Below are 9,275 nucleotides of genomic sequence, written 5' to 3' on the forward strand. Positions count from 1 at the left end.
CTGCCTCCGTGGCCCACAATGCATAGCTGCGGCGCGGGAGGCCGGTTGCCCCGGGCGACGCTAACAGGCAGAACGCACCTTAATAGAGTGGAGGGTCATTGTAAAGCAGTGAGCCGGCGCCCGGACAAAGACCCCCGCGGACCCCTGGAGAAAGGGGAGACGTTGCTCTGAAGGGCCCGGGGAAGAGCTGATGGGCCCCGCTCATTGACCAAAGAGGGGGAGGAAGAGGGCGCTCAATGACCAAGTGGTAGTGAGTGGAGGGTTTTATAGATTGATGGAGGACGGTGACTCCCACGAACAGCGAGGACGTCAAATGGCAGGCGAGGCCATCGTTGAAACAATGTGCCGACATATTTCCACCAAGCTGCTTTGCTGGCCTCCAGGCCCCGTGCCACGGGTTACAAGGCGGGGTTTTTTTTGGGGGGGGGGGGGGGTTGGCGAGGGTCTGCGGTCTGCTTAACAAACATTTAAGAAGCCAGTCAACAAGTCAACATAAACAAGTATAGGGTATGTGTGGGTTATGTTTCCAATTTGGATTGTTTTTGTTAGAAGTCGACGCAGAAGAAAGCAGCAAACCTTCGCACAACATTGTGGAGCGGTATGCTCTATACCGCCACCTCGAAAAGTGGGGATGAAATCAACGTGGCAATTTTACACCTAGAGAAGTAGTATCAGAGCCCTAACTATGAAATTCCATAATGCACTATCTATGTTGACCTTGACACTATGTTGTGGAGCGGTACAACAGTCTCCATCACACAGCTGTAAAAGTCGTAATTTCCCCAGGGCTAGCAGATCACCATTGATTTTTAGACCTTCTAAAGTCATATCAAAACCGTAAAAAGTGGATACAATGCATCAATGCTGGGACACAACATTGTGGAGGGTTAACACTGCTGTCATCACAATGCCTTTAAAAGTCACTGTGTTTTGTAAAAGGGAGAAATCAACCTGGTAATTTTACACCGTATGAGGTAGAATCAGAACCGTAACCAGTGACTACCGAAAAGATGGGACACAGCGCTGTGGAGGGCTATGCCATTAGCCCCAGCATTTTCCCAGGAGGGGGACAAAGTCAACTTGGTAATTTTAGGTCTACAGGTGTAGTAGCGGCGGCCGAAAGAGGGAATTCCGCAATGTCAGTAACAACGTTGTGGAGCAGTTTGCCATTAGACCCGTACACACTGCCAGTCCAAGTCATCACGTTCCCAGGGAGGCAAAGTCAGCACGGTTTCATGTCTTCAAAGGTCGTATCAACGTTTTAACTATGGAATTCTACAAAGTCACGGCACAACCTTGTGGTGGGGGTATGCCATCAATCCATATCATCCTGCCCGTAAAAGTCGCAATTTTCCCGAGAACTGTAGATGGGCAAAGTCACACTGCAACTTTTAAAACATCAGCCGTAGTATTGAGCACGAACAGAGGCCAGATGCTGCCTGTGACGAAGGCTGCGTGTTGCTGGTATTTTTCCACAAACATGAGAGATGAAGCTTCAGGTGTTGTATCAAGGCTGAAGCCGAGGTGGGACTGCGCTTGTGTGAAAAGATCCACAAGGGTGGGAAGTCAAGAGAAAATTCCCAGGCGACAGATTGAGAAAGACTGGTTCTCACATGCCATTAAATTCCATACAAAAAGCCATCGAGGCATTGCTAACGAGACCCCCCCCCCCTCCTTAATACCCCCAAACCATCTTTCAAGCTAATAATGAGCTATACGCCGGTCCAAATCCGCATATCGGTCCCTGCGAACCGACACTAACGAGCTACACGGCGTCTTGGGGGGATTAACGAGGGAGATCTGGACAGAATTGAAAAGCTGGCTGGCTGGATGTGGGGCGGGCGTTCAAATCAATTAGGCGGCGTCGCCCAATTTGCATGATTTAGATAACCAAGCCGAATTAACCGCGGCGGGCTAATTACGGCTTACACACACACACACTCACGGACGCATTCCTGCACTTGGCGTGAGATGCTGGCGGGATGCGGCAGGACCATGGGAACAGGACGCAATTTAAAAAAAATTTTTTTTTTAAAGGGGATAGAACAAGACATTTGCGTATTAGCCAATCCGGGGTGGGGGGTGGGGTCAACTGTTAAGAATCAACCATGGGAAACTACCTTGCTAGAGCTTCTTTGATATCATTTAAGGTGAGAAAAAACATCCCTCTTTTTAGATCAAAGAAACTTATTTTAACTTTCATTTTTACTATAATTTAATAAAGATACAATGATACATCTCTGGTATAAAACAGACTAAGAAAAAAAGAAATGCGACTGCTTTGTAACGTAAACACGTGTTCGCTAGCTTTAGCTGAACGTGTAAATGCATAATAATAAGCGGCGCTGAAACAGCTCACTAAATTATACCAAATAGTGACTTTCAATGTTATTCAATCAAGGCAATAATTCAACTACTGTTTAAAATCAACTATTTGAGCACAAATGTGAGTTTTATATCACTTTGATGAGAGTTAGCCAGACAACAAATACAGTATATACTGTGATGAAAAGGATAACTAATATAAATTTTCAAGGATCCATGAGAGGGAAAAGCGAGTGTTGTGAAAAGTCGTTGATACCTATTTAGCACCTGGCAAGAAAGCAAAATAAAAAAAATTTTTTTAATGTATATAGGTACTTTTCGTGGAAAATTATTACTCTATTCTGTTACGAAATCAACTATTTAAGGGGGAAAACGTCTGTGAAAAGAAGTGAGAGTTGTGGCAAGTTGCTGCTAGCTTAGTTAGCATCTAAACTTACACACGTGATGAAATCTGACCGAAACAAATTTTTGCTTAGTCTTCGCGTCATTTAATGAACGGAAAACTGAAAACAGCTCTCCATTTTTTGTTATAAAATTCATCTATCTATCATCTAAAAATGTGTGTTGTGGCAAGTCGTTACTAGCTTTCAGCATCCAAAAGGCACGCGGTGAAAAAAGCTAACTTAATAGCCGCAATTTTGAAGCACTCGTCGCACACATGCACTTACATATTTCGCACGGCCACAAGTATGCTCCGGCGGCCTGTTTTCTCTGCCCGCGCATACGCGAGCAATCACACAGTCCCCATTACATGGCAAAAGTATACTCACACAGACGCGCAAATATGCAAACCTCAGGATATTTCTCGGTTTATACCAATACGCACATGAAAACAGATGCCGCTTATATCCTCAATGGCGGGGTGGGCAACATATGGCCCACGGGGCCACTTGGGGGCGCGCTTTGTTTCTTCAATTTAGCCCAATGAGCATTTATGCTAAAACAAAAAAAATGTCAATAGATCAAAAATGCAGGGTCCTAAATAAAAGTGTTGGTGCCACTTGATTAGGTACACACAGATAAAAAATAAAAAAAAACTCTACTTGTGTGTTCCCGCATTGTAGAGATTGGAGAAAGAAAGTACAGAGGAAAAGGAAGGGGGAAAACTTTTTTAGACTGAATGGAACCAATTATAAATCAAGAGCAATTTCTGCCTATTATTGAGCAGGGACCCAGGGAGGGATCCGACGCCTGGCTTGGCAACTCTCTGCGGCAAGAAGGGGGGGGGGGGGGGGGAAGAGAGAGCGGGCTCAAATGTGATATGAAAAACAGACATTGGGAACTTGAGATAAGACCTGGCTGGAAAGTCACAAGACTCGTTCGTATACAGGAAAACCAGAAAGACGCGGAGGCGGGAAACTGAAGTGAGAGTTTCCTGAGAGGAGAACCAGCTGGACCAGGATTCTGGAGGAAGTTAGTCTTTTTTTTCCTTCTTCCTATTTTAAAGCACGGTCACCATTTGTCCTGTCACTCACAACTCTGGTTGTGTTTTTATCCAAGGAAACCGAACTTGCCTATCCCTGATCTATATCTATCTATCCGTCTCTGAGCAATGGCAGCTATGTTGAGCTAAGATTCAAAGCGAAAAGCTACTTTCAAGGGCACTTTCCTGATAAAAGTATATTGACAAAAGCCAAAACGGGTAAGCAGAGCTGCAGTGTTAGCACAGACTAGCTTCAGACAATGAAAATGTAGGATTGGTTTGTTTGTGCGCTCAAGGCTAACTGAGCGCACAACAAAGCGGCTAACTGTTAGCCGGTTAGCATGTCGAATGCCCGGTTGTCAGTTGTGGCCATAGAAGCGTGTCATGCGTTTATTTTGCTAGCGTAGGTTCAATAAAGCAACATCGACAAAATCTCAAGAAAAAAAACTAAACAAGCCGTTAGAACGAATTTGTGGAGCTTGCTGAGCTGAAGTCTCGCTCGCACGGTCGACGCTGGCCGGCTGACAGGAGAGCACAGTGTAAAATTCCAGCTCTTGATAACCCTGAGGGGCGGGCGGGTGGACAAGCATTCATCTGCCCGGCGATTTATCGGACCGGGCCAGGCGCTGCCAGCCTACATGTGATTATCGGTTAACGTCCTTGGAACGGCGCCCGGATTTCTCAAGGCGGGAAAGTTGATATGCCGGCATTTTTTAACACAATAATTCATCCAGACGACGAGGTTAAACAAATGTGTGTGAATGAGCTATTAGCGCGTCGCTAACAACACCCTGTAATCTCTGTCCAAACATCTACTTTACACACACACACACACACACACACACTCACCCTCCTATTGGAGTGGATCCGTGAGCAAACAAGCACTTAGACTTCACAATGTGTGTGTTTGTAAGTGTGTGTGAGAGGGCTAAGTTCATTAGCGGAGGGGTTCTCAAACATTTCGGGTCCAAGGACCCTTTTACAGAGGAGAATTTTTTCCCCTCCATTTAAAAAAAAAATTATAAAATTTTTTGAGGACCCACTAGATATGGCTCGTGGATCCAAATTTGAGAACACCTGCATTATCCAATTAACTTAGCTAAGCTAAAGGGATTTGGAGAGAGAGAGAAAAGCGTGGGAAAAGTTTGCACATGTCGCTAAGAGGCACCTGAAGCGGAAAGGGATTTCTTCCCGTTTGATGGCGGTATGTTTAATTAGCCTCAGAAGTCCCTCACTCTCTCATTCGCTCTTTTTTTTTTTTTTTTTACTCTTACATTCCACCCTCTCAATTCGGTCCTGGCTGACGGCGAGGATCAGGAGTACCTTCTTGCCAAAGTGTCCCAATATAGACGGACAGAGAAGGCCAGGTACCTTCCCTCAATCAGTACAGACAGACCCAAGAAGAGCCCCCAATATGAGGAAATACGCCTCACAATTTATGATTTTTAACTAGTCACAAGTGTTAAACTAAGCTGAAGGTGACATACATTAAAAAGAGGGCCAACCATCAAGTATGAAATCAAACAACCAAAGTACTTGTAAAATAATTTACATACTGTAGCAACAGCATCAACACTGAATTTTTTTGCCAATGATCCGGAAGCAAGGCCTGGTCAATATCCGGAGTCATTTTCAAGCAACAACCAGCACACACTGTCTGAGCATGCAGAAACTCCCAAATCCCCCATGCATAAGTGTGACACCCCTACTCCCATGTTAAAGCTGAAAGGTAAGCAGAGCTGCATTGAGTTTTGTAGATGCACAGCTTCTCAGTTTTAGATTATTTGATTGCTCAACAATGCTAATAAACATAACAAAATGGTTACAATAAATATAGTTTTATATTATTTTTTTTTTTTACGTTTTCTTAATAAACATGTCCGCTCATTCAACCCAATGAACAGTTTTGCTGTTCTTCTCATTTCACTGAAACGAGAGCTCCATTACGACTCTTTCTAGTTCTTCCTCTCCAGAAGGACCACACAGGTGAGGCACAGGCCGAGAGCCCCGACCGCCCCTGATTGGACGCCCCAAAAACGTCTGTTATGGCTGCCCGAGCGTCCCGCTGTCACAGATGAAAGCGTGCCCTCGAGGAAGGAGATTTCTTTCTTCCCCTTCTCTTTTGTCGCCAATGTTACAACTGGGGTGGGCAACCTTGAGCCCGGCGTGGGCCGTTTACAATGCCGGGCAAAACTAAAAAGTTCAAAAGGAAGTGATATAAAAAGCACCAAAAAGGTTTAAAAATGCTCATAAATATAGAACTAGAAAATATAAGTGGTGTGGAAAATGCCTGTGACTGAATTGAATGTGCCACAGATTCTCTTAAAATGGAGAATATGAGACAGCATAGTCATAGCATTGAGAAAATGCTAGCATGCTAACATTTGGTACACGAACATATAGCAAGATAGAAACGCAACTACAAAAAAAAAAAAAACTCCAAGATAGATTGCTAACAATTTTACCCTGTATTCAAGCACTATTTCTAATGAGAATGGATAAAATGCTAGCATGATAGCAGTTTGTATGCTAATATTGTATCACAAGGTAGCAAAAAAAGTACTAATGATCAAATGAATGTTATCATGCTAACAGTTTGGCTAACAAACAACAAACTAGCGAGAGGCTAAAAGTTCACCGGCCCACAAACGCACCGCGTTCCACAACGAGCTAACGACACACTTGGCAACAGTGGAGCGCATACATTCGGATAACCGCACTCAGGTGGCTGTGCACCAAAATACATAAATACATTCAAGGGGTGCTAAATATGCTAATGCTAACAGTTTCTCCTTCAGGAGAGTGCAAATCTGTAGGAAAATGTCAGCAATACAAACAACAGTACATGCTGAAAACTGTTTTTATTTTACACAACAGGGCTCTGTTTTGGTCATCACAGCCTATAAGCTTAAGTAATTACATGATATGCTAATTCACTTTTTTTCTTAGTGCTTGTCAGAGACTTCCCAGATCTAGGAAAATACAACCTTCTTGATAAATTGCTTTCATTTATTTCGTTCGACTTTACACTCCACACAAAGTTTGAAGTTAAAAAATGGTAACTCTTGACTTTTGACATTGCGTCTTCCAACCGGCCAATTGACAACTTTCGACTCGTCCGTCTGCTGCCATAGGTGGAGTAGCAGTTAGCCTGGCTAGCATCGACTAATCTGATTGCCATCTTTGTCGGCAAACATTTACTTGCAAACCATGCTTGTTTATCCTCAAATACAATAAAGTGAAATAGAAACGGTGACATTGAGAAATGCTTTTTTTTCTTCTTTTTTTTTATGGAAAAACCAAAACATGTTAAAGAGATAAACAATGCCAAGATCTGCTACTAATTACAACAAAAAGATTCAGAGTAATGGTCAGTTGTGGTTTTATTCTTTTCGCTATTTGTTTTTATGCTGGTCTATCAAAATACATCTTTACATGAAACTGGTCATTGGCGCAAAAAAATATTGGCTGTAACTGTGCTGAAAAAATGACTGCATAAAAATCTCTAGTTGACTCGTTCCAATCCACGGAGTATCAAAGTGCAGCGTAAGGGAAGCAAGAAAGCTTGCCGTTGAATAAAAATGGAGACTGTGGATTATCCCATAACGGTAATTACTGGACTGCAAAGTTTGTTTTACAAACTGGTATGTAACAAGACAAACTGCAAAAACCGCAAACAAGGAAGAACAAAGTTCAACCTAAAAAAGTTTGCGTTACAACAAGCGCCAATGTCAAATAGCAGCAGTGATTTTGATTGTTTTGGGGGGTGGGGGGTCGATGTGCAGATAATCAGAACTGGAATCAATTAGTTCAATTTAGGCTCGCCACACTTGTCAGAACTGATCAAGAACAACACAAAGAGCCCCCCCATTTGCATCCAACCATTTTCAAAAGTGCTCGTGCTCATTAGTTGTGGGCGAGCTGGAACCTCTCCCACCTGAACTCAGGCTGGAGTGGTCGTCGGAAAATCACACTCACACGCATGGTAAATTTCACCTCTTCGATCTTAATTCCTCCAAACTATTAGAGAGCGTCTCCATTTTTAACCCGGGTGATATTTATGTTTCACCGAGAGGCCTAAAGAAAAAAATCCAAACAACAACAACAACAAAAAAAAGACACCCCCTTTTCCCCACAGCCACCACACAAACTCATTAGCAGGAAACTTTCACGCTGACGTCAACATTGTATCCCGATTAATATGACAGCGTGGAAGGGATGCTGCAAAACACTTCACCATCCATTCGCTGGTCACCACGTGACGCAAAGGCCACTGTTATGATTGGCCAGCATCTAAAAGAGAGTCAAGTAAATGCCCTCACACAAAACACACTCATACAAGTACAGTACATGCCCAAAAAAAAAACATCCTCACAATCTCTGCAGGACAATGGTGCGTTCATCGCACGCTGGGACAAAACAATACTTCACAGGAGGTTCACCAAACAATGTTGCTGTGGGGGTACGTAAAGCTAGCAGAGCTCCAATGTGTGTCGTGTTCCCCCCAATGGTGGAAACTACATAGGCTGCGGCCTGCACAACGTGTAAAAAGCGTAAAAGAAAAACGATTAACAACCACAAAACCTCACGCGACGCGTTACTTTGTCGTCCTAAACACGCGTGAACGGTTTAATGGTGTGAAAAGTCGAGCGAAAAATCAAAAAGAAAAGCTGACGAAGTCGTCACGTAGCGCGTCCACATGCCGAATTTACATTTGAGCGAAACGCACAAGGTACATTTGAGGCACATTTAAAAATACATTTTGTGTAGTTTGTTCCTGAATCTCCATTGATAAGACGCACTGGTGGGGTTAAACACTTCACAAATGCTACCACGCTAACGAGCGTGACCAAGTAGCAACACGCAAACATCACTTTCTTGAGTTTTTTTTTTTTTGAGTAAGCACAAGTTTCGCATCCATTGAACGTGTATTTTAATTCAAAAACAAAGAGCGTGAAAGCTTCAAACTCACCGTAACTGCTCGATTTAGCGCTTGCACCTCGGTTTTTTTTTCTCAGCAAAGCGATTTTTTTTAGTCCTCCTCTGCAACAATGAGGAAAAATAAGCAAAAACCGTTTTCTTCCAGTTATTCTTCTCGTGTTGTTTTATTTACTGCGGCGACATTTTCCCTGCGTGCTCCCCCAAAAAAGTTTCTCACACTGAAAGGAGATGTTTGGATGACTGAGCTCTCAAACAATTCTTCCCCCCACTCTCCTCCCTCCTACTTTTTTTTTTTTTTTTTTTTTGCAACGCCTTCCCAGTCCTCCCATTTCCCAAAGCAAGAGGAGGGACCTCAACAATGCGGGGGACTGGATCCTACCCCCCCCCCACACACACACACACACACACACACACCACACTCACACGCGAATCAGTACTACTTCTTTAACAACTGCAAACTTCAACCAAAAAGTGTTAATGTTTATAATTATTTTTATATTTAAAATACTCATTCCCAAAGCTAGGGTGTCCTGGAAGGGGCAATAAAGGACACATACTCCCCATGCACTCCTGTTGCTTCTTCTCT

The 9,275-nt window shown here is 43.4% G+C and overlaps 1 protein-coding gene across 2 annotated transcripts in view; it reads right to left on the minus strand.

Moving 5' to 3' along the window:
- The window catches only part of boc (BOC cell adhesion associated, oncogene regulated), a 28,929-nt gene extending 19,992 nt beyond the window's left edge, over window positions 1–8,937 (minus strand). Inside the window, exon 1 of one of the 2 annotated variants that reach the window (XM_086066665.1) lies at window positions 8,721–8,937. The gene's annotated coding sequence lies outside the window, so the exon portion shown is untranslated. Of the gene's footprint in view, window positions 1–7,744; window positions 7,854–8,720 lie in introns of those variants that run through there. The other variant, XM_086066666.1, reaches the window with a different exon arrangement.
- Between the last annotated feature and the right edge of the window lie 338 nt (window positions 8,938–9,275).

The sequence above is a fragment of the Leptonotus elevatus genome, chromosome 21 (genome assembly GCF_054856555.1).
Source record: "Leptonotus elevatus isolate MCC_2025b chromosome 21, RoL_Lele_1.0, whole genome shotgun sequence".
Classification (NCBI taxonomy): Eukaryota; Metazoa; Chordata; class Actinopteri; order Syngnathiformes; family Syngnathidae; genus Leptonotus; species Leptonotus elevatus.